The sequence below is a fragment of the Cotesia typhae genome, unplaced genomic scaffold, assembly GCF_013202065.1.
Source record: "Cotesia typhae breed Kobodo isofemale line unplaced genomic scaffold, CoteBio_Ctyphae contig_23, whole genome shotgun sequence".
Lineage (NCBI taxonomy): Eukaryota > Metazoa > Arthropoda > Insecta > Hymenoptera > Braconidae > Cotesia > Cotesia typhae.
Window position 1 is genome coordinate 2,590,330 of NW_027423729.1, and position 22,835 is coordinate 2,613,164.

The following is a 22,835-nucleotide window of genomic DNA, read 5'->3' on the forward strand; positions in this document are numbered from 1 at the left end:
TGTGCTGCCCCTTCTCTGACTATCTCTTACCCTTTCCTCATTTTCCTCCTGTATATATCTGTAGTTTTCTCATCTGTACTCTGCTCCTTTACCTCTTCACTAGCCTACTCTCCTTCTCTATTTTCCAAGGATGCTCATTCCTTTTCTCTCTTAAATTCTACGCTACTGCTATATTACTATTATATACGCTTTGTCTATTTTGCCCTCTTAGTTTTTAAATACCTCGACTATCATCTCGGTCTTTTTAGGATAACCGACCCGTTCGCGATTTCCGTACGCCGGAATTCCAATCTCCTTCAACTGTTTTTGACGTTAATCCGAACCGCCACTAAACAACTACTAGTGCTATCATATTACACATTTTATTTTATCTGATACTTCTCATTTGTTATTTTTTAATTAATTTTTTATTGCGTTATAAAACTATGTACTGCATACCAAAAGATCATACTTTTTTTCGTTCATTATTTAATATAGTCTGTACAAGCTTATTACGGAACTTGAATTAATGAATTATGAAAATCACTTTATTTTTATTACACGAGATGAATTTTATGAAATTTTTTTTTTATTTAAGCCTGCTAATTAGAGCGGATATGTGAACTTTGATGACAGTTAGGGAGCTAACAATTAAAATATGATTAATTATACAGGAATTTGTTTATTTCTTAACATGAAATGAAAAATTTTTAGAGAAAAATAAAATGTAACTGTGTTTTAAACTTGGAAAATTTTTTGAACTCATATTAAAATTTTGTCTAAAAAAATGCTAGATTTGACAAAATTGATTAGAAATTTTTTCATCGTGTTTACTTTTCTAAAAAAAATATATCTACATATTTTTTTCGCAGTTCAAACGTTTCATTCAGAAATCGAAATTAAAACAAAGAAAAAAATTTTTTCTACATCAATTTTTTACTCCAATTTTTGCGTTCTTTTTTATTCAATAAATTTTATTGAATCTGAGAGAACAATTAAAAAGGTACATAGGTATAACTTCAATAGACCGGTAAAGTTAAAAAAAAACTAAATTAAAAAAAAAATCGTACCTGTCAATTAGTTTTTTCATTCAAACGGATGTTATAATCACAATAACTGAAGAAAAATTCGATCAAACACTGTTTATTTATGAGTAATAATATTTATATAAGAACCTTGGCGTATTTATACTTTTAAATATATCTTCATTCCGAACTTCAAAGTCGAAAAAAATATTTCAACTGGATTATAAGTTATTTTTAAAATAATTCTGAACTTCTCATCTTCTCAGCAAGTAAAAAAGAAAATTAACCTCTAAGTTAATAAAACGTGTAATTAAAGTCTCCATAAATAAAATTTATTTTTTCCGGATCAAAGAGAGATAAATCAAAGTCACGGTTATTTTTAAATTCTTTAAAGTCTGCGTGAGTGTTTCGATGAACAAATGTAAAAAAATACACAGCTGTAAGTATGTTAAAAATCATTCGCTGAAAATCCCTGAGGGTTTCAACGAAATAAAGTACATTGAAAAAAAAAAAAATATTATTAGTTTAATAGAATGTTACGTCGAAAACGCAACTAAAATTTAATTATTTTTATCCTAGCCGTTAGGCTAATAGATAAGGATCTGAAGCTTTATGGGAAGGGGTTGATGTTTATAATATAAGAAAATGAATTCAATTTAATAAATATATTATAAAATTATCATACAAAGATTTGAATTATTAAAACAAACATAAAAATCTCAATTAAGAACTTACTTAAATGAACACTTATGTAAAAAAACTTACCGTTTCTTTACATAATTGAAATTTACTTTACTAACAATTGTTTTTTTTTTTTTAATCTGACCCGTGGTTTCATTGAAACTTATAAAAACTTTTTCGATGTTAACACTAGGACGTCAGGACAACGAGAGGTATTTTTGTTGAAAAATCGTAAAGGTGTCGAATTTTAGGGCGTTACTTATTTTTACTAGATGGGAGAAATAATGTCCAATTATTTTTCTATTTCCTTGAGTCCTTGCCCTCTCTCTTAGATTTTTCTATAATGTTGCATGAGTCCCCTCTACTTGGGTCAGAGTACAATATCGCTTCTCCTTTACTCTTATACTCTATTATACATCTATGTGTTTGTGTATACGTAAGCGCATTTATGCATAGGCAAAGACATACATGTGTACTATTTTACATTAAATTATTTACTGTGACCAAATTTTTATATTAAATTAGTTAGATAAAAATTAATTTGTGCATAGATTACAAATTATCATTAGTTTTTTAGATCTAAATTTTTCTTTTTATTCAAGTCGTTATTTTATTCGAAAATAAAAGAAAACATTTATTTATTTTTTTTTGTTTAAACTTAAATTATAGTTATTAAATTTTGTTCCTTAAATTATCAACATATATTTTTTTTTTGTTGATACTAGAATTATCATAACATTCCTTTTTATTTTTTTCTTTTATCATTATTTACTTTTATTTTATTTAAACTATTGTTTATATATACATTTATTTTGTTATCGAAAACTTCTATTTCGGATCTCGACAAAGTTTAAAATTCCATTAGGGTATTTGTTCAGGCTCAAATCCCTTAGTATGGTCAGGCCCAACTAAAACTAAATTTTTCAAATAAGTTTCTTTTGAAAATGCTATTGATAAATTTGAAGATAACAAAATTTTAAAAATAAAATAAATGTATGTAATTAGTTGTAAGAACATAAAATTATTTATGAATAATTAAATTCTATTTGTTATAAAATAAAAATGTCGGACGTTGAGTCCGACATAACAAGAACATCAGATAATTAGTTTTGTACTTTTATTTGTAAATCCATTTATTCTCAGTTGTTTTATTTACGATGCGAACATAATTCGCGAAAATAAAATAGCAAGAGAAATGCATCAAGAGATTTAAAATGTGTCCGAGTATTATTGAATTTCAGCGTATATAGTAACGAATTTTTCAATTAAATTATAATAGTCAATACGAAGTGGTACGATCATATCTTATATCTATAGATATAAATTTTTAGGATCATGATACATAACATACAAAAATCCATCATTTCTGTATGTAGATTAACAAACGATAACATTTAACGTTGTATGAGTGCCGAGCGTGTGAAATAACAACCGATATACGTGGGTCAACAGTCTGCTTAAACAAGTACACTGCGATGTATTTGCAATTTGTGCTTATAGACACCACACTCCCTTGCTTCCGTTTACTCATACATAGAAGCACACACACATGTAACACGCAAATTTTAAAACAGCTATAAACTAAAGTAAACGAAGTTGTTGAACTTTATGGTCAAGGATAATATAATACGGTTGCTGAATCATCACTCTGCGTCGCTTCACTTCAATAATAATGGCCCATCATTATTATAATCATCATTATAATATTAATTGGTACAGCTTTAATTGAGCTGCACAACTCAAAGTAAAAATTAGTGTTTAATTAGAGCAAATGTTACTTCATTAATAATGTAATCATTGATGAGCCTTCAATATTGACCACCGCCATGTTTATGGTGAGGTAGAACTCCCGTTTATCGATTAAAGCTCCAAAAATTGGTTACTCGTTAAAAAATTTCGTAGTTTTGTAAAAAAAATTTAAGACAAGCAAAGAAAAGAAATAAAAGTATTATTGGGGGATAAAAAAATAATTGGATCGTGAAAAATATTTAAAAATTGATAAATTTATATTTTCTTCATAAAAAAATTATTAGTATTATTAGCAAAAACTTTTTGTATATATTTAAACTTTACTTTGATCAATTTACGTATTACACGGGTGCTTGCGGCATTCACAATTGGATTTACAAAACTTTTTATTATTTTTAAATTATATTTGAAGTTGATTTTGTTTTTTGTTTTTTATTAACAAGTTTTTACAAGATTAAAATTTAAAATAAATAAAAAAATTAAGTATGATCTGAATTGACAATTGAAATATTGCTAAGCTTATTATTTATTCTTTTGTATTATTTTCTTCAAAATCCGAATCTGGCTTCGGATTAGCACAGTAGATTAAAATGATGAATAACTAAAAATTTTGAATGATAACAAAAAATTTTTATGCTTAAAATCACATCCTATAAGTAAATTTTCTTTTGATATGTTCAGATACAAGTTTTTCCAAGCACTAGTCTCTGTAAAAGCACAAAAATTGAAAATAACAGAAAATTGAAAATGAAAACTTTTCACACTTAATCATAATCACACACTCTTAATAATTATAACATCAAGCATTAACTTTTAAATCGAGCCCATTTATCCATAAAAAAGTCATTGAGATTAAGCAGACGCTTGAATAAAAGCTTTTGTGCCGGGAAAACTTTTTAAGTGAACGGCTTTATATTAAAAAAATTAAAAACTGTTCTAGTAAATTTCTTGAGTGCTTTTGTGTGATAAATATTTTACGAAAAAATACCAACTAAATTCCCCTTTGTTATAATTTATAATTATTATTTTATTTTTTTTCCTTCAATTCTTCGCTAACAGAGCGATGATAAATAATTATAATAATAATAATAATAATAATAATAATAATAGAACAAGATTTAAAAACAGTTCCATGTGGATTAAAATGAACGGTAGTTTATATTTAAAACAAAAAAATATCATGGGATTTGAAGCGTACAAAAGCGTAAAAAGAAAATGTTAATATTGCGTCGGGGCCATTAGTAGCTATCACATGTTCTCATGTATGTGTTGTGTGGAGGCAGAGAATTCGTGTGAGTATACGTACATAAATATCTATTGTATATGCCCATGAGGGCTTGAAGATACCAAAGAATTTGTTCCTGTATCTGAGTGTGACCTTGAGTTTATCTATGTTTGTTTTTATAAATACATATTCAACAAAGAATATGCAGATAGATATTATATAGAGAAACGTACAAGAGACATGAGTAGAAGAGTTGAAGAGTATCTTTCTGGTAAAAGGAACGACGTTTTGCGGTTGATCCTTTTATTATTTTTACCATCATGCTCCAATAATTGTTACAGGAAAAACATTTTGTACTTTGCAAACTATAAATATAAATATAAATATAAACATAAATATGAACATGTATGAATGTATGTATATAAATAAATATGTAGTTTTGACAGGACGGAAAAAGAGAAAGAGGAAAACTGACGACAACACGTCTGGCGTCGAGACGATATTTTCTCAACGTCGTCTTTTGACTTTTCCCTAGTAAAGTAGAGGGAAAACTCTACATCAAAGCGTCATGCTTCGACGCGTTCATACCACCACTTGAAAAAGTTACTTTTTAACGTGTGTTTTTATCATTTTTAAAAAAATTACTTTTTTACGTTTCTAGAAGCCTTCACTTCCGTAACTGTAGTAAGTAGTTTAATTATGGCTTTTATGTTTGTTATTTCGCACGTTCCTCTCTCTTCACAAGGATTTTGTTTGTTCTAAGCTGGTAGAGAGCTGTAATTAGAGGTACAAATACGAGAGGATTAAATTTGAATTGTATTTTTTGTAAATAATTAGCATTGAAAAACATTTTGATGGAGCGTCCGTGGGTTTTTAATTTAGATGTAAGAATTTAAGCTCGAAAAACTTAAAAAAATTTTCAAATATATTATTGAGATTTTTTTTGGTAAAAAATGTGACAGATAATTAATATTCTATAGATGAACTTATTTTTTATTTGAAATATTAATTTTGATTGATTTTATTTTAACTGATAATATTGTACTGATATTAAAAAATTATTAAATTTATAAACCAAAATTTGTCTCGTTTTATCGTAAGGTGGCAAGACTTTAATAAAAAAAGTTTGATAATATTTTACATTAAATACACTTTAATAAAAATGTTCACATTGAAAAACCGAAGTTTATAATCACTTTCAAGAAAATAAACCGATGTATCTTAAAACTCGGCTTTTAGTTCATGAAAACTTCCTTCAATATACTATAAATTTTTAAAAGATAAATGTATTGAATGAAATTTTCAATATCTTGAAAATCAGAGATTATAAAGTGTTTCTAGTAGTGAAGTAGGTGAGTTAATAAATATGAAGGTTAAAGTAAACTTTAATACATTATGTGCTTTTTTATCAGCGAAATAACTTCAACTTCACTCCTATTCAACTAGCTTCTGCAATACTTTGTTAATCAATAGTTTGGCTTCAGAATAGTTAAATATTTTAGTATCAACTTAAATATTCATTAGATCTCTAACGGGTAGATGCAAAACCGTCCAACCAAAAACAATAAAGTTCATCTAAAAATACAAAGCGTTAATAAATTAAAAATTAACGTAGAATTCCTATAAATAGTTGACACAATTTATATTTAATAAATGGATATAAGCGATTAAATTTAACCAGGATATCCTTTAATTAAAATTAAATAACCGCGGGTATAATTTGAATAAAAATATGGGCGTGAGTCGCGGATAAAATATTTCACCCTCGGCGAATGCGAAGTGACAACAAAAATGCCAATAACTATAAATATATACTGTGCGACATATTTTATACATTGAATACGGTATATAAATTTTAATAATTCCGTCCAATCAATCACCTCGCTCTGACGATATTATCTGGAATGATATATAGCGGGGAACGAGCCAAAAAAATGTAATCAATTGAAAAACAACCTTCGTGTTTTTAAATAAAAAAATAATGAATAAATATCTGATGTGATACGCTTCATTTTAAAGTCATTTAACCGACTGAGGTTTTGTGTCCACATTAATCAATCATCCGTTCGCTGGATTTTAAATTCACCGAGTAAAAAAAAAAAAAATTAAATAATTGAAACAAATCCGGTTTTAATAATAAACGCTTTGAATCCATCGACTGATTTCGACACTATAATGAAAATCGGGTAATCTTGTTTAATCAATAATTGTGATATTAATTTATTTTTAATCGAGTAGTTATAAAATAAACAAAAATAATAATAAATTTCAATTCCCGTGTGGGTAATAAATAAATTTTTATTTAAATCGGTCTCTTTAAAAAATAAAAATTGATCAGTATCGGTTCATTGAAATTGATTTTGCCCATTTGTGAGCAATTTTTAAAGTGACTATTTTATAAAAAAAAGGGCTCTGTCTAAATTTTATATTTAATAAAGTTCGTAAGTACTTAAACACCCTCTTCATCTTATATCAACATGCTTTAAGGTTACAGCCTTCTATTTCCACTTATTTTTTTATTATCAATTAACCATCTGACCTCATTAACCGCAGATACTTTCAAACCCAACGATTAAAAAATTAATTGTACCATTAAAATTCGTGTGATTTCTTCAATCAATTTAATCTTCCATCGAATTATCCATTTCAACAGTTCCATTAATTATTTCCAAACAAATTTTTTATCTCAGACAGGAAAATCAATATCAAAATAAACCATTCAAATATTTTTCCCTCCATCAAAATCATAAAAAACATAAATTCCTGTTATTCACCTGAATGTAACAAGTTTACGAGGGAAGCACGGTTGGCTCACCATCAAAAATTTTGTCACGTGCTGTTTTCAACACCCATAAACTGGTGCGCATTCTGAGCATAAACCCTTTTTTTTCCTCGGTCAAAATTACTCTGGAGTAAGTGCTCTAGCATATATATTTATTTTTATGTATACTAAAGGAGTTTTAGGAGTTGTTTAAGCAGTGGTTGGGCGCCACTACCACCAAAAAGTACAAACAAGTCCAAAGATGTGTACCACTCCCCGAAAATTATCTCATGGCACGCGAGGATTCTACAAGCACAGCCAGCATTAAATGCTAGGATTCAAAAGCAGAGCTTTTATTTTTATTTTCCCTCATTTTCATTACCGTTCTTCCTCTTTTCCTTGCAAAAAAAAAAAACTAAACTTCACCAGTGAGCTATCCAACTTTAGCTTTTAAATATTTCTTCCTTAAATTTTTTTTATTTTTATTTTTCGTTCCTTTCTTCTGCGCCGTCAAAAATTTACAAAAACTCCGTGCCGTGACTCGCATAAGCACAGCACCACTAACCACCGAAACAAGTATGACGTTATCCGAGTGACCTACAAGTAAAAAGGCCGAAAGAAAAGGTTAAAGCTGGCTGCCCGAGTTTGTCAACTTGTGGTGTTGCGAAAATAGAATCACAAACGATAAGTGATGCTTCGGATGGTTATATAAATAAGGGTGAGCTATACGACACTATACTATAAAAAAAAATATATATATTAAACAGCGAAAAGGGAGATAAAGTGAACAGAGAGAAAGGAGGGTTGGATAATAATTTCTCCCGGTCAACGATTTTAAATATCAGCATCACCGACCCTATTCATCGTGGCACGCGGTGAGATCGATGGCTTTTTGAATACGCCCTGTCGTCAATAACATTTCTTTTATCGGTGCTGATGATGGCAATGCCCATTATACGCCGTAGCAGACAAGCAGAGGCCAATAGCGGCCTCTTTGGGAGAATAAGCGCACTATAAATGCTTTCTCTGCTTTATGTTACTGTACTAAAAGATCGACGACCATCGTCTTTATGGTACCTTCCATACTATACTATACTATATAATAGTGAACGGACATTTTGTAAAAGTAACATTTTCTTCGGGGGTTTTTATTTCTTAGCTGAACCACTTTTCATGTCACTCAAGTTAAAATCGCCGGCAGCTCAACGGGTTCATTCAATTTCTCTTTTCGCTCCTTATTTTTTCTTTGTTGACATATTTTCATCTTAAATTTTTACTTTATCTTTTTAAAATGTCTGAGGGAGAGGAGCCATTACTGAAAGGAAGTTAAATTGGCTTAGGGCAATCATCGGGCTCGGTGTGCTATGGAAATTATTGAGTGCAAGGGAAAAAAGGGATTAGACACTCCATTATAATCAGTTAAGCTCTTGGAAAGGTATATTTATTTATTATATGTATGTAAATATGTAGATACGTGTATATGTAAATATATATATATATATATATATATATATATATATATATATATATATATATATATATATATATATATATATATGTGGATGTAATTTAGGGGTGGCTGAGTACTAAAGAGGAAAGGGGAGTATAGTTGTGTGATTAGCTTGTCCGTTAGAATTATGCATACAACAAACTACTCGTTGTACGGCATTTAAATTGAGGTCGTACGTAATCACACGTCCGATATTTCATTTATTCCCATATGTTTATGTGTTGTATATGCTGCACTCATTTCCTTTCGTCGCTTGCGTTTAACCTGCTAAACATTTATACGTTTCGTTGTCGCTTATGTTTTTGTTTCCAGTAATATGGCCTGTTATTACATATTGACATTTTGACTAACGCTGTGATCAACTGTATAAGTTGTTTCAAGTCATTTCATTTTGGTTTTATATTTTATGGCACGAAATCGTTAAATTAAACGTTGAGTGCTCGTAACTTCATCGTAGATTTATGGTTTAGTATTTTTAGTATTTTAGGAATCGTGTACAGAGAAATTTTTCATGTCTAATTACGTTTTATGAAATAAAAATTTTTTTAATAAAAAACAAACTCTTAAATACATCAGAACTGTATAAAAATTAAATATGATTAGCAATTTCTAAAAAAATGATTAATATTTTAAAATAACTCTCTTGTAAGGGGACAATTTAGCAATTATGCACCATCTGTCGTAAATTTTTAATACTTACTTTAAAAAAAGGTTTATGTTCAAATGTATCAAATAAACGTACAAAATTGCCCACTATTTGACATAAACATTTATATATTCTTAGTAATAAATAATATGATAAATCAATATTCACTTTCAATTTGAATTTTGAATTATTAAAATAAATATCATAAAAAAAAAATCAATTAATATATTTCATACTGTAATTACAACATCAAAGTAACGTTTAATTAGGTTAATTAATAGAATGTTTTTAACATCAAATGTTTACAAGGTTCCATGTTCCGTCGATGAGTGATAAATATCATCACGTTGAAATAATATAATAATTTCCAATTAAACTTTTATTCAAACCATCAACGGACATTCAATTAAAAACAATTGATGTTAACATGAATATTCATATTTATGTAATTTAATAAAAGGTATTTTATTACAATAGATTTATTGGGGTTAGAAAAATGTTTTCCATTCCGAATTTTTTTTATTAATATTTGAAATATTTTACCAAGTCTCATCGGAATGATTGATACGTTGAATATTCTTCAAGAAATTCTTTGATATAAATATTTCGAAGTATAACTTCGAAGTCAAGTTACGGAGAAATGTAGTTACAGAGAAAAAGTATATGTAATTCAAGCATCGGAAATATATAAGTTTCAGTATTTGAGTCTATCACAAACATGTCTTTTTAAAATAGTTTTAACTTATAAAAAATTGATGATCTCGAGCTTTCATACTTCAAAAAAAAAAAAAGAAAATATTTAATGAAACAACTACCCTTTCTTCAAATTAAATGAATAATTCTTTTTTCTTCATTTTGATTAATTATTTTTATTGAAAACTTTCATGGAAGCTTGGATAAAATAATATTTATTAAATATTAACATATAAGTACACACTAACTCCGCTATGGAATACCTTTGTTACCGTTCAAAATAAAAAGGATATTTATAAAATGATAATGACACTATGAACAATGTAATCAAACCCCTTTGGTTGGTGCATTGTTCAGGTATTGTTATAAAATAAATTGTAATGTGAATGCACAGGATTCTGTTTTCTATTTACAATGTGAATTAATATTACTTAGCGTATAATTAAAATGAACTTCATCACAAACAAATAAATCTCCTCTGTGCAAAGTGCAGTTGAATTAAACACACTGAATTTAATTGTGCAGTTATAATTTATGATATTTAAACAGCAGTCTATTTATGTTTATATTTGATAACACTGGAACTAATGTAATCCAAATATACATATTCTTCTTGTTTTGGCAATGTCTATTTTTAGTTAATCCTTAAGTTATTGAAAGTTACTCAAACTTTTAATAGTTCCAACGAGTATTAAAATTATAAACCCCTAAATTTATTTTTAAGGTGATTTTATTTTATTATACATTAAAAAAAAAATTGACTTGATTTAAGATAAAATTTTTTAATAGATATTGAATCGATCTTTAACTAAAAAATTAAAAGCTCGAATTTTTTGATGATACTAAAATTAACTATAAAATTTTTTTTTTTAAATATAAATATATCCGTTACAAAATTTTCCTCAAACTCAAAACTAAGAGCGATAATTTTAGTAAATATAAAATAAAATTCTCCAAACAAAATAAATTTACGGCACTTCTATAAACGTGGGCTTGAAATAAAATTTCCGTTGATCTACCAGAGCTCTATTAAATAAAAAAGATACTTATCTGGCGGAAACGATAATAAACTTCGATAAATAAAGTAGCAAATAAAATAATTTACAGTACAGTATCTTCGGGGGTGAAATATGGTTTATAAATGAAAATTACTATGCATCTAAATACGTGCATCGATGTGAAAAAAACTTAAGCTCGTTTATCTCCTCCGAGAGCATATAAGCCGGGGCAAGATATATCTCAGGTCTGGGTCTGGGGAAGAGAAAAGAGCGTCGTCGAGTGGATTTTCTTCTACACATCCCCTTTTCTACCGTGTATATTGTACCATACCATACTATACAGAAGATTAATCTACGGAGGTACATATTACTCGAAAAAGTACCAACGCCTCTCACGCAACACCGCATTGTGTAATAAGCACCATGACACCAATTCAGTACCGCACTTTTACTTGCTCCACTCGTTTACCATCTTAGTATTCTTCTCTGTCGAAGCGTTTTTTATTTTTTACCTGTTAAAATAGACTTTTAACTAAGTCTCATGGATTTTACCGGCCTTATACTTCTTAAACTACTTCTTTTACGACTTTTTTCTGTTCACAATTTTTCTCTTATTCCTTATGGCCATGGAAATATTTCTCACATTCTTGTTATTAATTTTTATAACTATAATAATCTACCTAGATAAAAATAAGTGAATTTAATTAAATATAGTTTATTTTTTTTAACTTTAAATTCCTTCAAAAATCGTCAAAAGTTACTACAAGACTTGGATTTATATATATCTGCTGAAGTTTGGAGACTTCTCAGATCTTGAAGTATATTTTTCCACTATGGCGGTCACGTACTGACTGCAGGCTACTAAAAATGATGATTATAATTGAAGGACGTCCTTAGAGAGATAAGACAATTTTCTGTGTTTTAAATTATCACAGTAATTCCATTTTAAATTACATTTTTTTTTTTTTATAAAGAACTGAAATATTCCATTGTTTCTTTTTTTGAAGTTGGAAATTTATCCAAAAATATTATCAAAATTTTGACGATAGGTTCAATTTCATAAAAATATATCTTAGTAATTTCAACACTTAACTTTTAGAAGACGATTTATTAATTCGACTGTTAAAAGAAAGTTTTACTGTTATTTAAAGAGAAGATAAGAAATTTCAAACGCGACTTTAAATTTTGACAGGATTTATTTTTTAGTTTTTTTGAAAGTTATAAAAGTACATAAGTGCATAAGTTTTATGGCTTCTAGGTATTAATCATACGATTTTAGGTTTTATTTTAAAAATCTAAAGGTAAAAAAATAACATGAACAAATAAAGTAGAATATGTATCTGACTTGATTAATTTTTGACCCGGTAAATTAATAGGGTAATTTGACAGACTGATGAGCGAGAGAGAACATCACGAAATTCAATTAAATTTCTCATCATCAGTTATCAACTTATTTAAAATATTCACACCACGATTCGATCGTTAATTCATTTATATATATTTTTTCATCCGTAGTACAAATTATTGATAGCATTGTGCATTAATTTCGTCAAAATTATGTTACTCATCAATCATAAATCATCATATTACATAACGTTACATTACGTTAATGGAATCCCGATCTCAATCATACAACAAACACGCTCCAAAAATTCATCGACAAAAATAGATTATTGATTTTTCACAAATTGAAACGTTATTCGCTAACGACCAACAAAAACAATTACAATGAAGCAAAATAAAAATGACATAAAACAGCGTAGGACCTCGTGAAAAATTTTTTGATGTGGCCTGGTATGACTTAATACGCCCTTTTATAATTTTTCGTGGAAAACTAGTATTAAAAATTTCTAACAGGCGGCGCATAATCGTCTTATTGTTCCTCATAAGAGATTTATGTTTAAAGTGTTAAGGTATACAATACAAATCAATTTTTTGACTCTTTTGAACTAAAAAAAATGACTTAATTAAAAAAAAATAAAATTCTTGAACCGGGAAAATCATTATAAAAATTTTCATCTTTTGATAAAATAAATTTTACTCTTTAAAATAATTTTTTTGGTTCAAAAATTTTTCTCTTGAATCAAGTTATTTTTTTTTTTTATCTGACATGAGTTTTTAATTTAATCAACTACTAAACATATTTTTATTTGATAAAATTATCTATATATTCAACTAACTAACTCACTATATATTTTGACAATAAAACCAGAAAATTATTCCACAGGATTTAAACAGGAAAAGATAAAAGAGAATTTATTTTCATTAAAAGTAAATATCGGTAGATTTGTATAGTATTTGACAAGGTGAGGATGACAATAGCAGTATTACAACCAGTAGCAGGTGGACATCCGGAACACGCGGTCCTATCCTCTGTCAGCGTCCTCATACATGGATACAACTGAGCATGCACAAGTGTTCAAAGTAGATAGACTCTCGAAAACGGACGGAAGTTGTACATGCTCCGGCCACAAACCGTACACCACCCAACTAAATCCACCGCCGCTTGCCGCTTTTGACCCGACAGTACTCCTTACCCAGTGCAGTCACAGTCATTGCCCTCCACCTCCACCTTCGTTTCATCCCTTTGCATGGGCTCCTCCCCCATAACATATACAGAGTGGAGCTTCTAGTTGAGTTTAGGAGGATCCGGCCTTCTGTGCGGCATTTGCAATGCTGTGTCTCAAAACCAGATACGAGTTTCCGGAATAGAAGCTTTCGACGTCCGACAAATGACGTTAAGCCTCGCCGGCCACCAATACGACAAACTTTTGATTAATCATCCTCGGAATCAACAATCATCTTTAATTAATTGTTTTAAGGAACTTTGATATTTACATGCTCTCAAGTTGTTTAGCTGTCTGCTTTTTATTGTAATTACTTTTGATGAGGATTGAGAATTGCTTCAGATTTATTTGATTGACGTATAAAATTAAAATTTTTAATTATTCTTTGATTTTTGAATCCTTGAAAATAATTAAAATATTTTTAGTATTTACTCGCTTACAAATGTCAAAAAATATTTTATTTTTACTACGTAGTTTTACAACTACAAAATACATAGATAAAAAAATTCTTTGACTAAAAACAAATATCAAAAAAATTGTTGAAAACCAAATTTAATTGGTAATTACATATGATCGGATCTCTTAATTTTTTCATCGTTGATTTGATTAATAAAATGTTAAAATTGAAAATAACACTTCTAAATTACCAAGTAAGAATTAATTTTCCAAGTAGAGTAAACATGGAACATTTATAAGAATCTCATTAAATAAATACAAGATAGCTGGGAGATAAAAAAAATGCAAGTGGTTTGTAGACAAACATCACTTCCACCCCAACCAGTCTAAAAGCTTCTAGTTTATTTAAATATTCAGCAAAAAATTTTAGGATATGGCAGTGGCAGGCGATTTTAGAAAAATGAAATGTCAAAGTTCTGGGGATAGGTAAAGAATACTCGTTGTATTTGCTCAAGATTCTTGAATATCTATATGTTTATCTAGGTGTGGGTGTAGGTAAGAGAGTTGGTTTGACGTCGGTGTACACTGTATATAGCACAGGTTTGGTTGTAGGTCTTAGCGGTCGTCCGCAGTGTATGTTGAAATCCCGACGTCGGCTGGGACGCCGGAGAAACCCAACTTGCAGAGTTGCTCGAGTAGCGGTGAATAGTTCTCCAAGTGGATTCTCCCTTTAGACTTGTACTTGCCAATGCCTGCCAGCCTGTAAGGATTCTCTAAAATCTCAATGATATGTCTCGCTGGTGATTCTGCACGCCCACAGTTAGATTCGGTTTTTTCCTCGATAAATCCACAGTAAATTATTAACATGGTACAAGTTATAAATAATATATTTTCATAAAACTTGGAGGACCATAACATAGGACCATAATAATCAAAATCATCATAATATACCGCTATAAATCTTTTTTGTAACAAAACAAAATTTTAATATCAATTTTAACCCAACATTTAAAAGCTACAGACTCATTTCCTCTGGCGGAGGAAACTGTAGCTGAAAGGTTGAAATAATTTCAAAAATAACAACACATACATAAATGAGAGCTTAATAAATATGCATTCAGCATTTTTAATTTTCGTTTTGAATCAATATTTAATGACATATTCAATAAATATTCACCCGCGCATATTTTACCTTCATTGTTTATACAGCATATGTATTTGAGAATTTTACTATCAATGCTATTTGCTTTGTTATTTTACATATCGATGTTAAATAAGTATTTTACCGTCGAAACATTCAAATACAATTTTTACTGTAAATACTTTAAAAAAAAATATCGAAAAACATTAGGTGGGAAATAAAAGCTGGATATTAAGAATAATTTGCGTTTAAATAGTTCCAAGCCCAACCTCCCTGCATTCATAAATAAATAAATAAATATGTATTTATTTAAATGCGGGCATAACACTTGTCATTTTATCTCATTGGATTGGACATATTTCGATATATTCTATTTTATTTTATTAAATATATTTTCCTATTGATAAAACTAACCAGATCGCGTAGAATACCGCGACCGCATACTACGTACTACATCGGGTGCACTTTCTGTAATGCTATGGGATGTTATTCATGTATTCATTGACCTATATTTATAATCCATACAACAGAATGTGTATTGTCACTGGGCATTTCGTTTTACGGACAAAAAACCAAAGAACCGCCAGAAAAATATAAAATATTTCTATTTCAATTTAAATAAATAATATTAATGAAAAATAACAAATCATGGTAAATTTAAAAAGATGAAAGTCCTTTGGCTGGGCTAAAAGTATCTGAAACTTAGAGAGTTGAGGGAATAAATAGAAATAAGAGCTGTTGGTAGTACTGTAAGATGGGGGAAGAAAGTAAGATCAAGAGATAAACTGGTGAATGAGAAAGAACAGAGACACGGATGCTTCCCGCTGCTTCAGCATGATCAGCTTCAGACAATACTCTCAAGAGGCTTCAATACTGCTGGATTGTCCGCTATACATATGTATATATTTATATAGATAACATATATACGTACCTCGAAGATCCTAAAGTATAGAACTCACTATCGAATTCGAGATGCCCTGCTCGCGATCAAGTAACGCCGATAGATGTTACTTGAATAAAATCAAGAAATTTTCAATCATAATAATAACGATCATGAGCAGGAAAATGAAGGCAAAGATGAAAGCAAAATGGTGTCAAGCTTCTTGGGTGATAAATAGAACCTATCGTGTTTCAATCTGATTACTGGAGAGCTTTGAAACAATGAGCGGCAAGCTGATAGAAGAATTTGTTTACTGTCGATAAACAAGACTAAATTCCTGAAGGATTAATTATTTTGAATATTTGAAATGATTCTGATTATTCAGCTAGCTGAAGTAAATGTTTAATACTGTTGGAAAAACAGTTTTATGGCGTATGAGTGTTAATTTGTGGTGAATTCGCGCCGATCGTTAACGAATATTTGTCAATCGTTAATTGGTGTCCTGTTGACTAGATTAAATCTCTTTTAAAACTAAATTTGGTTGATTTTATTTCATTGTGTCCGCTAAAATTTTGATTACTCTTATCAAAAAAATTTTCTCACTTCAAAAACCTCTCTACTTTATTCAAAACTGAGTAGGAATTAATTTTCCGAGTAGAATCTATATGGAATACAGAATTTTTAATTAACGGTTTCTTTACAAAGATATTATCACCAAAGTAATACAAAGACAGCTTGGCTATTAGCAGCAGCACATAATAAAAAATGCAAATGGTTTTTAAACGAACATCATTTATACCTCAACCGGTCTAAAAGCTTCTAGTTTATTTAAATATTCTGCAAGGGATTTTGGGTAATGTCAGTAATAGGTAACTAGAAAAATGTTATGTCAAAGTTCTAGGTTTCTTTTATTAAAGCGTTCTTAAAAAATTTCATTTAAACACTGAATTGAATGTGACCTACAAAGTCAACTTTCTAATCCCCAATTGCTAGTCTCCTCCGGTACATTTCAGGCACCAATTTTTCATCGTAGCAGCACAACCAATTAGAGTGGAACATCATCAGCAAGGGAGAAAACTATTGAAAACAGCGATGACAGACATGATGTAGCAGAAAATGAAACGAGATTGGCGTGCTCGTTTAGTTCCAGGCTCCGGGGGTGCTTGTATTTATGTGAGAATAATTTCTGCGCATAGTTCGGAAGTTATAAACAATAAGAGAAGAAAGTTTTCTGGAAGGGTTGAGTTGATAAGTGACGGTACTTGCCGGAATTCCATAAGGAAGGCAAGGAGAATGCAGACGTATACGCAGACGTCCAAGGGTTGAGAGTAAGCCGGGATATCATAGAGAATATACATACATACATAAACACATGCTTACATAGAACTTGAAGGTCGAGGGAAGCAGTTCAGTAATACCGTTCATCTTCGCAGACATAAATGCGTGTCATGGTTCGCGAGACTAATCACTTTGGTCCGAGTTGGTCCAGTGAGTGAAGTGTGACACGTATGCATTGTGGATTGTGATTGCTGAAATGAGAATATTCTCCAACAGGGAGACAACTCTCTGGTCCTTCGTTACAGTCGAGTCAGGAGTTTCGAGATTCCTTTGATCGACTGCTTCATATTACACCTACTGTATGCGTATATAGATGTCATTTGATGCGTGTGCATAAGTTTCAATGCGTTTAAGTGTCTGTCTAATTACAATTGAGATTTGAGTAGATGAGGTGTATAGGTAGTAGATAGTAGATGGATGGATGGCTGGATAGAGATATGAAGACCCGGTTTATATGAATGTGCGGATGGATAGAAATCCACCCGGTCAATGTCCCTTTTACAGACACTCACGTGTGCTCACTTGGACAATGCGTAGTAACTCGTACCGATGTTCATCCACTCATGTGAAAGACAATACGTCACAGACACATGACCGCTTATGCGATTATTCCCACGACTAGTTGACGCGGAAACCCACTCGAACAATTATCGCCCGACAGACCTGACCTTAATTCCTCAGTCTTGTTGCTCCTTTTCACCACAACCATTTAATGATAATACTTTTGATATAATCTGTTATTAAATTTTATAGCGAGGGTAATTGTCTGCACACTGAAAAATTTAAAAACTTGCTCGGAGGAAGGCTACGGATTAGTACGGGGATTTTGTGATTAGGGTAATTAGGCATGCTGACCATAATGATAATCTGTGCCAAAAGTTACTCAGCTGAGAGCTTTTCAGAGGTATTCGGAAGTTTTGTTGAAGGGAGAAAGAATACAAAATTTTTTTTTATTATTTTGAATAGTAATCTGCAGTCATTATTTTATTAACATTTGCTCAATCTTAAAATAAATTTCAATTAAAAGTTCAAAAACTAGTTCATCAATCATTTTGATGTATTAATGAGATCTTCAAAAACAATGCAATGTTTCTTTTCTACAAATTAATAAGTGAATCTCAAAAACAGCGCATTTCTACACACAATAGTGAAAAAAAAAAAAAATTACAATAAACCATTTCTGCGTGAATCCACCGGCTAATTTCAAGCTAGGTAGCAACAAAACACGTAGAATTACACTTTTTATCCCGGGAATTTAAAGTGGAGTAAAGAGGTGAATTGAGGGCTGGATACGCGTTGTGTAGTACGTGAGCTTAATATTTGGCAAGAGAATAATAAATTTTAAAAATCGGTTGACGGTTTCTGGTGGTGGTTCAGAGTCGGCGCCGCTACGCTCTGTTTCGGGCGTCGTGTTACTTTTGCAAACTCATAATTACAATTTATTGCGATCTACAGCACCACCGTCCCCCCCCCACACACACATACATGAATGCATACATGGACACCTTCACTGCACTCAGATAAAAACTCGAATAATAGCTTCATAGAGCCATGCAGCATATATATATTCTTTAATAGAGAAGAGCTTCTGGTAAGAGTTAAGAGTACATTTTCATTTAGTGGTAGGATTCTCTATCTAGATCAATTTATCATTTCACGAGTATGGCTTTCAAAGTAAACAAAGACCTGACGTAGAAGATAGTATTAGTTGTAGTAATAGAATACAGTTTGTGAAGATTCCTCCAAATTCCGATGTTTACGAGGAGCTTTACACTTTTTTTTATTTTTCGGTCTTTTTCTCGTACATTCTTGAGTCATTCATTATTCATCTGTGATAAAGACAAGGAACTCTCTATTTCCCGCTCTCTGCACTCTGCACACTGATATCTTTTACTTTTGTACTGTACACCTTGAAGTAGAAGAACCGAAAGTGAATTATGACGGCCTGGAGGGCTGCACAACTAACTCAATTTCAAATAAAAAGAAAGTAATGGGCTTCATGTCTATATAATCGATTTCATTAGTATCGATTCTCTCGAATACGAGAAACACTTTATCCGCTTCGTCAAAGAATAAATTTTTGACTTTGACACCTAGTTCGTACATCAATGCTTTCAACTTGAATCAACCGTAAAAGTCAAAAATTGCCTCCTAATATTCGATTACTTGGAGAAAAATTGGCCCATTTCCACCGTTTACCCTAGCAAACTCAACCATGCACACAAAAGTTGAGAGAACAATACCAGAAGGGGAAACTGAAAATTGTATCGCTTCTTTTAACGCGATAAGCGGTGCCCCGTGGCGAATCCATTTGTTTAAAGTCTATCGGACAAGTAAAGCGGATTCGTAGACAAGCATACTTTTCTCTTTGCCGTTAAAACCGTGGCCCTGTGCTTTCTCAGTCCCGATGCAACGCACAACAAAGTGAATTTTCTCCGGTTTGGAGTCACCCGACAAATTGGATTTACATGGAGACAAGAGTGAGGAAAACGGAGAGCGAAAAACTAGACCTGCAAGTGGAAAAAGTTAAAAGAATCAAGCACAGAGCAGACTGATAAAAATTAGAAGCAAAGGGGTAAAAAGTACAATCAACTATTCATTGATGCTCGTCTGAGTGGACGTCCAGTATCTATTAGAGTTGGAAATCGAAAAATGAAACAGCAAATTAAAAATAAAAGCAGTGAATCATTTAATTGACATAGAAGCTTTATTGTGTCACTTATTGGCTCTCTCATTTGATCTAGTGCTGTTTAAAAAAAGTTTAGAGCGGTCAAAAATAGAAAGTTCAAAACCAAGTTAGAGCAAAGCATTTATTTCCAATTCGAGTGGATCGTTGTAAGAAAAATCTTAAACTCGGGCTGCTTTAAAAAACTCTCAACTCTGAACTCTAATTACCTCTGTATTGAGTTGGTTTTTACTTTAAATGGATTTTGAAGTAATATCCTGGTTGATAGAGTATATGTTCAGTCATTTAGAATTTACTCACCAGCTGCCGGATGATATCAACACACATAACAAGAACTACCTCGTAGATCTTTCCGTCTGGCTTATACAGATACTCATATTACTTATATACATATATATACATCTACGTTGTGCATATAACACGAAACATAACCTCGTAACTTAGATGACGACACACCGGGAGATTCGTATGTAAATTGCATACATCTTGGGTATAGTAATGGGAACATATTTTCCCGGAGCAGCACAATAAGACCCTCTGCTACACTCAAATATTTCGTTTATAGTTTTAGTTGTCTTGCATTTATACATAACTGGGATCAGGACACGCAATTGTGTTTTCAGGATCTCTATTTCATTCTTATGATATACGAGTACCAATTAAGGTTTCATTTCCACCAAAAACTAACCCAACATCTTGCAACTAACTAACATTTTGGTGTTCTAGGGTAAATGTTATTTTGAAGAGAATTTTGCATTAGGATTATCGAAGAAAATGAAATTCCGGGTCCTGTCACGCATTGGGGATGAAACCCTGATGGTTTAAGCCTGAGTTTAAGACACATTGGCACCCAACGTGACAGACACACGGATAGGCGGCTCTAAATTTTAATAAAATAAAATTGCTGAATATTTCAATATTAAACTTGACAGAGAGATTTTTTTTCTTTGAACTTTGTTTTAGAGGAGATTAGGTGTTTTTGCATATAGACAAGTGGATTAATATTTTTAGTGAAGATCGGGATGAGTAATATACTTAGTATGAATTTGTGATTTTTTAATCAGCAAACATTTGACCATTTTTTGGTTTTATTAAAGAAATAATTATTCCAAAAAAAAAAAAAAAAATTTTTATCATAATTTGTTAAAAAAAATATCTCTTATTTACTTTGATCATCATTTGAAATTTATTCATCTTAAGATAAGACATTTCAATATGCTGTTTGGACAATATCAAAGTGCTCTTATTTTGCCAATTATAATTGATAATTAATCATTAATAATTACCAATTTATTGAAACATGTACGCTTGTACGAATGAATACAAGTGGAATATAACAAAGAGAAAATACATTATATTATTGAGTAATTTTTGTCTATATTCGCCGCGCAGTGACAAAAGAGAGAACTAAAGTGGTCGATTGTATGAGAAAGCAAATGGTGAACCAATCGGCTGGAAGATGGCGACTATTCGAGTATCCCGATAACAAAAGAATCAAGAGAATAATCGAGTTTTATGAGTTTCTGAAATATATATAATACGCGATAAAGCGCATATATGTATACGTAGTTTAAGAGAGTGAGTAAAGAGTAAAACTTGTGTCATTAAAAAATATATATGTTTTGCCGCGCAGTACTCAAGTGGGTCACGTTTAAATGAATGTACTTTACAAATTCTCTTTCTCTTTGGGTTAATGCTCAGATGATCATAGGAAGAATTAAAGAAAGGTGGAAGGAAGGAAGAAGGAGTGTAAGAGTGACCAAGAAATGAGAGCAGACAATTTTGTAGCCTTAAGGCGTGATATGAATATTGAAATTCTCATTATTCTTCACGTGAATTTCCCTTCAGCGGTCGAATAAGTGTTGGTCTGTATAACTAACACTTGTGCGATTACAATTACTGGTGCTAAAGGAGTGAAATATAAAGTGTGGAGTATATATATAATATAATATATAGTATGGGATAGAGAATAGGGAGTTAGGAATAAAGGGAAGAGGATGTTAGTAGATATAATTTAAAGTTTCTCAAACTAGTTCGGCTTGATTTTAAATGTATTCTCTTCCGTCAGATATCCCGTGAAATAGAGATACCCTTTTCCGCGAAGTTTAACCGGGCTCGAGTCTGTAATGCTTGTTAATATATGACATCAGTAGTATGAATTTTCAGTAGATAAAATAATTTAAAAACTGACGCTAACATGGCCGAAATGAGATTGAAGCTGGTGTGAAAAATTTATTAATCGGCAAAATGAGGCTCTGGCATCTGAAACTTTGCAATTATTCTGCTCGGGGGTTTAATTAATATTAACCCACCGTTTTCACAACTTTGGCTCTTACGATAAATATTTCCGCATTGCGATCTGTGTTACTTTCGGTGAAACTGCTATTTGGGTAATGAAACTCTGTGACCGACATAGAACTTAATTATTTTATTAAAAATTGATGACTTGGATCGATGGATATTTATTATTCAAAAATTTTTTCCGCAGAAAGTTTTAATTTTTCTAAAGTATAACATTTTTTAGCAAAAGTAGAACAAACTTTTTTTTATGTAAAAAATT

General features: G+C 30.7%; 1 protein-coding gene across 3 annotated transcripts in view; it reads left to right on the plus strand.

Annotated features, from left to right (window-relative positions):
- Positions 1 to 22,835, plus strand: part of Dpr1 (defective proboscis extension response 1) — a 155,343-nt gene that overhangs the window by 59,759 nt on the left and 72,749 nt on the right. The window lies entirely within an intron of this gene.